This window comes from Suricata suricatta, chromosome 4, assembly GCF_006229205.1.
Source record: "Suricata suricatta isolate VVHF042 chromosome 4, meerkat_22Aug2017_6uvM2_HiC, whole genome shotgun sequence".
In the NCBI taxonomy this organism is placed as follows: Eukaryota; Metazoa; Chordata; class Mammalia; order Carnivora; family Herpestidae; genus Suricata; species Suricata suricatta.
The window spans coordinates 73261257-73268529 of NC_043703.1; the positions used below are offsets into that span (position 1 = coordinate 73261257).

General features: G+C 44.4%; 1 protein-coding gene and 1 long non-coding RNA gene across 2 annotated transcripts in view; one reads left to right on the forward strand and one right to left on the reverse strand.

Annotated features, from left to right (window-relative positions):
* Positions 1 to 7273, reverse strand: part of ATP8A2 (ATPase phospholipid transporting 8A2) — a 504492-nt gene that overhangs the window by 93106 nt on the left and 404113 nt on the right. The gene's annotated exons all lie outside the window — the stretch shown is intronic.
* Positions 6654 to 7273, forward strand: part of LOC115289632 — a 12219-nt gene continuing 11599 nt past the window's right edge. The window contains exon 1 of the long non-coding RNA XR_003907729.1: positions 6654 to 6679. This is a non-coding gene — a long non-coding RNA (uncharacterized LOC115289632). The remainder of the gene's footprint in view (positions 6680 to 7273) is intronic.

Genomic DNA, 7273 nt, shown 5'->3' on the forward strand with positions numbered 1-7273 from the left:
TGAGAAGTCAAAGGTGGCCGTGAATATATAATAGCACAGATATTAAGTGAGATTGTGACTGCAACATCTCCTGGTCGGTGCCTGGATGGTTATTTTATAGATAGATTTGTGGAGTTTTAGGAGGACATCTTGTTCTATTCATTTTACAGTTGAGGGAACAGACCCTGGGGTGAATGGCCAAAGCACCCAAGGACTCATAACTGGGGGACAGTAAAGCTGGCCCAGAACTTTGACTTTTGCTGACCAATCAGAATGTTCCCAAGAGTCTACTCTCCATGATAAAAACCAAGGCTTCTCAAGGAGAAGTTCTGAAAGACTTGGTGGTCTACATCAAAGCCCTAACTCAAGTCACCCAAAGAAATGCAGGTGTTGTTTGGTTGGTCATTTTTTATATTTATCCATAGAACCCAAGAGAACTTAATTCTTAAAAACTGAACCTACTCACCAGATCAAACATCCAAACAAATACAAATCATGCTCATGTAATCTACCTCTGCAATTACGTTATAAGGTATGCATTTTACTGCCTTTTTGAGGATGAAAATTAAATGTGGGCATTTTAGTATCTTATTTAAAGGTCACATTGCTTGACCGCAGCTCGGTTAAGGTTAGGAGACAGTGCGCAGCATTGCAGCAGCCTCACAAACACTACTGCCTAGACGGAGTGGTTAGTACCACCCCATTAAAGACCCATGTGAAACACCAAACACAAGGGAATGCTGTGGATAGGTGGATGTTATAATGGGGCTCGGGGAATGGTAGTTAGAATCTAACCTTGGGGCACTTGGGTGGCTCAGTCGACTCTAGATTTCTGCTCAGGACATGATCCCAGGGTCAGAGGACTGAGCTCTGAGTTAGACTCCTCCTCGCTGAGCGTGGAGCCTCCTTAAGATACTCTCTCCCTCTTGGGGCACCTGGGTGGCTCAGTTGGTTGAGCACCCGACTTCAGCTCAGGTCATGATCTTAGTTTATGAGTTTGAGCCCCAAATCAGGATCTGTGCTGACAGCTCAGAGCCTGAAGCCTGCTTGGGATTCTGTCTGTCTGTCTGTCTCTCTCTCCCCCTCCCTCCCCCACTTATACTCAGTCTCTCTCAAAAATAAATAAAACATCAAGAGAAATTAAGAAAAAAGATATTCTCTCTTTCTCTCTCTGCTCCCCCTCCCGTGTATGTGTGTATGTGAGTGCTTGCTTGCACTAGAAAGCCGTCAAAAAAAAATTAAAAATCTAACCTTGCTTAGAATTAGGACATAAATTGCAAAGTAGGATTCTACTAGGTAAGTGGATACTGTGCCGTTCCAGCCCATCTGGACATAGTTAATTTTTTAAAACCAAATTCTCCAAGAACCTCAGAATGGCACAAAATCACTCGTAAGATATCTAGTGATTTATGATAATAGAGAAGGTGATGACACCAAGTTTTGGGGTTCATTTGACCCAACATTTGAAATCAAAATATCCCCTTTATAAAAAAGGGAGGGACTTCGGTGTGCGCTGGCCATGAACCTCCCTGCGGACAAGGTTTGGAACATTTCCACGGGGCCGGGCCCTCTGCCCCACGTGCTCTTACTGACTACACGAGTCCTTAACTGCCAAGTCCTGACTCCTTCCTTTCCGCACCGCTTGATGGTTCTGAGGGTAAAATTCTAATGGCTCCCAGCACATGTCCTCCTGGGTCAGCCCAAATTAGTCCCCTCTCTGGGGCTCCCACTGGGCTGGTCTTGGAACTTCACAGAACGCTGGCTGAGAAAATCTCTTTTCAGTCCCTCCTAAATCACCCTGGTACCTGCTACTCTGACAGGCCTAGGCCATTATTTAGCACTGACTAAGCGCTAGCTGTTGAGGGTCAATTATTCCATTGACCAGGCATTACAATAATTCCTGGTAATTAAAAGAGGTACTTAATGTGAATCTGGGTGCATATTGAAAGAAACATTAGTCCTTTTGTTGTCTTGGCAAGTCCATTGTTCTGAGCCAGGCCCAACCAATTACCATCTTTTGCCAATCCCTGTCAGCTGGAGTTTAAAAAGGGAGAGAAGGAGGGGAGTCAGTCAGATGCTAATTTAGATACAATTGTGTCAGGGCTGTGGGGGTGGGGGGGCAGGGCTGGCTCTAAGGAAGCCACCAGGGTTTAATGAAGCAAACAGCTTGGGTCCCGGTGACCCCGCAGGGGTAATTTTAAAAAGACCCCTCTGTGTTCCCGTGCCAAATAGCAGAGGGCCATCCCAAGAAGCCCTCCCTTAAAAAAAAAATGGAGAAAGGGATAATCATTCATTTAATCTGCTCATTAAACAAATCTCTCAGGCGGACTTAACATGAATTAGCACTTCTCTAAAAACGTAAAATGTGACATACAGAAGACAGTTCAGATCATTTGAAGGGTCACAATTCTGTATTAGGAGCTCAGTTGTTGCTAACGTATGAGTATTCCATGACACGGAGCGAAGACCACCACCTTCATCCAGCCTTGGGAGCAAACCAGTATGTTTTCCTAACTGGATGACAACAACAGAAAACACACTCATCAGGCCCCAATACGGATCCAAGCACAAGCCAAATACAGAAGACACATTTTGCTGCTGTTTTTCAAACACAGGAATCAAGAGGGGGAGAAAAAAATCAGAGTCTGTTGATAACCTCTACTGCTTCCCACCTAACTGGGGCTAGGCTCACACGGAGGGCTAGGAATGTGATAGATAGTCAGGCTTCTACCAGTCCGGCATAAATGTCAGAAGCCCAGGGCACACTGTCCTGGGGAGCCACCTGGTCTGGGCCACCACAGCGTGGACGCAGTGATTCAAGGACCTACGGCCCCTGGAAGATTCATGACTAACAGGGTCTGGGAGGCAAACTTCCTGGAAAACAGGGGAATCTTTTGTTCACAAGCTAGACACCACACTGACAATAAACACCTCTCGGCACACATCTCTCAGCCCTATCTAAAGGAATAATGAGTCTTCTCTTCAGTTACTTAATCATTCCAGGGTTCCGTGGATGGCCCTGTGATTATGTTAAGATGGTGTTTACAATGAGACACAAGAAGACTCACTGGATTCTCTAACTAGTCAGCCTAATCACCTTCTTAGCGCAGTGGGCAGCGGGTCAGTCTCATAACCTAACTAGTCAGCCTAAACCTTCCAACAGGAAGCTTCTACCTACTGAATGACTGTTTCATTTAAAAAGAACAAAAGGGCCAGTTCTGGACCACTTTTGGAAGAAATACACATTACTTCCTATCACAAGGAAAAGAGTAAGGCACAGTTCAGGAGAAATCAACATTAAAACGGAAACCAGCAGGCCAATGTTCACAGCAGTACTGTTCACAATGGCCAAAAGGTGGGAACACCACAAATGTTCATCCATGGATAAGTCGATGAACGAAATGTGGTATACAGTCGTGGGGTTCAAGACGTGTTGCCTGGAAAACATGGCACCCAGGCACACGAACTATTTTAAGCTAAAGGAGTTTGAGAAAATGGCAGGAGAGAGGTTTTCTCTGACCTCTTCCTCGCTTTCTCTCCTAAGACTCTGTGAAACATGTCCTCCCTCTACCCAGCGTGAAGAATCCTGGATCCAAAGAACGCAGACAGGCCTTGCTACATGTAGCCCCGTTCATTACACTTAGCTGATACTCCGTACTCTATCATAACTTTCCATGACTCTTCACTCTTCACCAAACCTGGCATAGAACTATGCACACTGAAACCATTTCTTTGGGTCTTTATGTCCTTATGACTGTTCCCATGTGACATAAAACTTAACAAAAATACATTTGTACGCTTCTCTCCTATTAATTTGTCGGCTTAATTATCAGACCCTTGTAGGGATGACACTAGGAGGGTCAAGGAAAAGTGTCTTCTTCTATGAAACATTCAGTGGAGTCACGTTATTCAACCTTAAAAAGGAATGAAATCCTGACTCATGTTACAACACGGCTGAGCCTTGGAAACATCATGCTAAGTGAAATCAGCTAGACACAAAGGGCCGACATTGTATAATTCCTCTTTACATATGAGGTACCTGGTCGAGGCAAATTCTTAGGGAAAGTACAATAAGAGCTGGGGACAAAGGGGAATAAGGATTTATTGTAGAGATTTTGATTGGGATGATTAAGAAATTCTGGAGATGGAGAGTGGTGACTGCTGTAGAACATTATGAATATACTTAATGTGACCACATTGTACACTTAAATATGGTTGAGATGATTAGAATATAAAACATTACATGGATAGCCTTAATTATAATTTGCATTAGTTATATTATTCTGGGAACTCATATCATGAAGCTTGTGAAACTATTACCTGGGATAATTAGAACTATAATAACATCAATGTATATTCAGACTTTACTTTTTAATAACCTAAATAAATTAGAAGATAAATAAGTCAACAACTCCAATATATATTTGCAAAGCTTTCATACTCTGCTAAAATGTATCAGATTTTTTTAATGCTTACTTATTTGGTTTTGAGACAGAGACAGAGAGAGACAGAGATAAAGGATCCCAAATAATCTCTAATTTATAGCACAGAGCCCAATGTGGGGCTCAAACTCAGAAACCCGTGAGATCATGACATGAGCTGAAATCGAGAGTCAGACACTTAACTGTCTGAGCCACCAGGGCGCCCAAAATGAATCGATTTAAATACAGATATTACTGGTAAACAAATACCCTCAAAGTTCAAGGCAAGCCATGAATGAGAGTTTCTAAAATAGCTCCTCTTCTTATCCAAATCATATGTTCCACTTTCTTGGCGTGTTATTTAAAAGTATCACAGGCAAAAAAAAATCCAAATCATTGAGTCAAGTGTCCACCCTATGAAAGGGCCAGGAAACTAAAGTGCCATCCAAGTAAATGGGACCAGGATCATAATTTCCCAGAAGAACTGTTCCTCTAAAGTACATTTCTTTGGAAGAAAGCGGCAGTTCGTTGGCATCTGAAATGTTTTCTCTCTTTGGAAATTGTTGCCTGAACAGTAAGTCATGTCAGCGTGGAGTCCGTCCCCTTGAGGCCTGAACCAAGTGAAGCCTGAAGTCCCCATTGAGCAGCTGCGGCAGCCATGGGGCATCTGGAATCTGTTGAGTGCGCTGAGCCTTGAAACACAACAGCTGCTGTGGAATGCTGTTACAAGACACCTAGGGGGACTGGAGGCCTCAGGGACACCCTTGCTTATTCTGAATAGGGAGGCCAATCACTGCATCGTTTACTTCCTCACCAGGCACGTTGCAAAGATGAAAGTATCCAAGCACGGCCCGGACAAGACAACCTGATGAGTGAAGCTGTGTGCAACGCGGTGAAACGAAGTCCGTTACCGCAGCCCAGCGTTCTCACAAAAGGGCTGCACAGGCTGCAAGCACACAGTGATTGGTGGCTTCCAGGAATTATTGAAACCGTTACATGAAAAGATCCGCTGGGATAGACGCGGGAGCAAATGCAGTGTATCTCAGTGGGAAACCGTCAGGCATTAAAGGGTTGTCTCTAAATGAGATTTCTAAGGTTGATCTCATGTATACAAATGATTTCAATTACAAGAGTTTGATAGGCGAGATAATACCAGACCATAGAGTTGATGTGTTATCATAGAGCCTTCATTTGAATAAATCTGCCAAGGATAGAGAAATAAGTCTTAGGATAAAAAAAACCCAATGCAATAGGACTACGTAACTCCTGGAAAGAACCTGTAAGATCTCACTTTTACACTAAGAGCTGGCTCTATCATTTCATGCTTTGGTCCCTCACAGGACTCAGACAAAATCTCTGTTGAGTCTATATTCGACTGTGCTTGTTTAGGAGCGTAGTATGATGGGGGGACTCCTGAGTGGCTCAGTCGATTGAGTGCCCAACTCATGATTTGGGCTCAAGTCATGATCCCAGGGTCTCGTGATTGAACCCCGCATTGGGCTCCATGCCGAGCATGGAGTTTGCTCAAGATTCTCTCTCTCTCTCCTTCTGCCCCCTCTCCCGCTCATGTGTGCATTCCCTCTCTCAAATGAAATAACAAAGAAAAAGAATATAGTATGATGTATGATAGCTGACAGCACTGGGGCCTGCACTTGGGTTAGAAATAAGGTTAGGATTAAAATAAGGGGGTGGGAGTATAAAGAATGACTGTAATGGCAAAAAGAAACTTGGGGGGAAAATTCCCTGAAAGGGCTGATAATCAATAAGGCCTTTGTCTTCAGAAAATGTCATTGGTATTGTACAGCTGAAAGAAATCAACGTGTCCCCATTGTAGGGTTCACAAAATGACTGTTGAATGGCTGAGTCAATAGGCCCTTCTCCGTACAAATAACAAGAGCAGGAGGGAGAAATTGGAGACCTCCGTCCTAGAGACGCGCACTGAGGTGGTCAAGATTCCAAGTGACAGTAAATGGTTATCAAACTGGGAGTTTGATAATTTACCTCCTCTTCAGAGTTACCATTTGCCAGAATGCAGCAATATACCAGTTCCTTGAATGTTTTCTACCCTGTTTTGATGGCTCATCAACAAAACAGATTTATGAAGGACACTGAGGGGAAGAGACCAAGTTCTGAGGCCTGCTCAGGGCGGCGCACAGGGCCGTCAGGTCATAGAAGGGAACCTGTCATAAGGCTCTAATTTTGTCATCACAATAGCAAGAACCTGTGGAGGAAGTAGCCCCAAAAGAACAAGAATGTGAAGTAAGGGCAGCCACAGGGAGGTGAGGAGAAGAAGGAAGAGCATTTTATAAGGGAAAAACAAAAGCACTTGCAAGAATGCAGATGAGAAAGGAGGCAGGAGGCCCCGCTGGAGCTCTGGGGAATCTGTAACCTGGGACAGGCTGTGGAGAGTTTAGATCCGGGTAGAGTTAGGAGAGTCACCGTGGCTGAGTGACAGTGGGGTCTTAGGAAAGGCACGGTTGCCATGTGTACCACCGAAGGCAAGACTGAAGGCAGGATATGAAGCAATAGAGGATATGAAGGTTACAGTGGGGGGAGGGAAGGAAAGCCAACGAGGTGCAGAGACTGATCACCTGTGAAGGGCAGAGAGAGGAGGGACTGTGAGATTATCAGAGGCTTGGGACACGGGTGGGAAGAGGAAGACCAAAAGCAGAGAACTAGGAAAAACCTATCTGCAAGGGGGTGCGGGAGAGAGAAGATAAGGTTTAGACTTGCAAAGGTGAAGGTTACAACAGAACGTGTCAGGCAGGCAGTTGGAAAGGACAGAGAGCTCAGATCACTGTCACGTTGTGAGAGAGAGGCTTTCCTGAGGAGTGGCAGCAGAGAACAAAGATAAAAGGATCAAGACTTGGGAA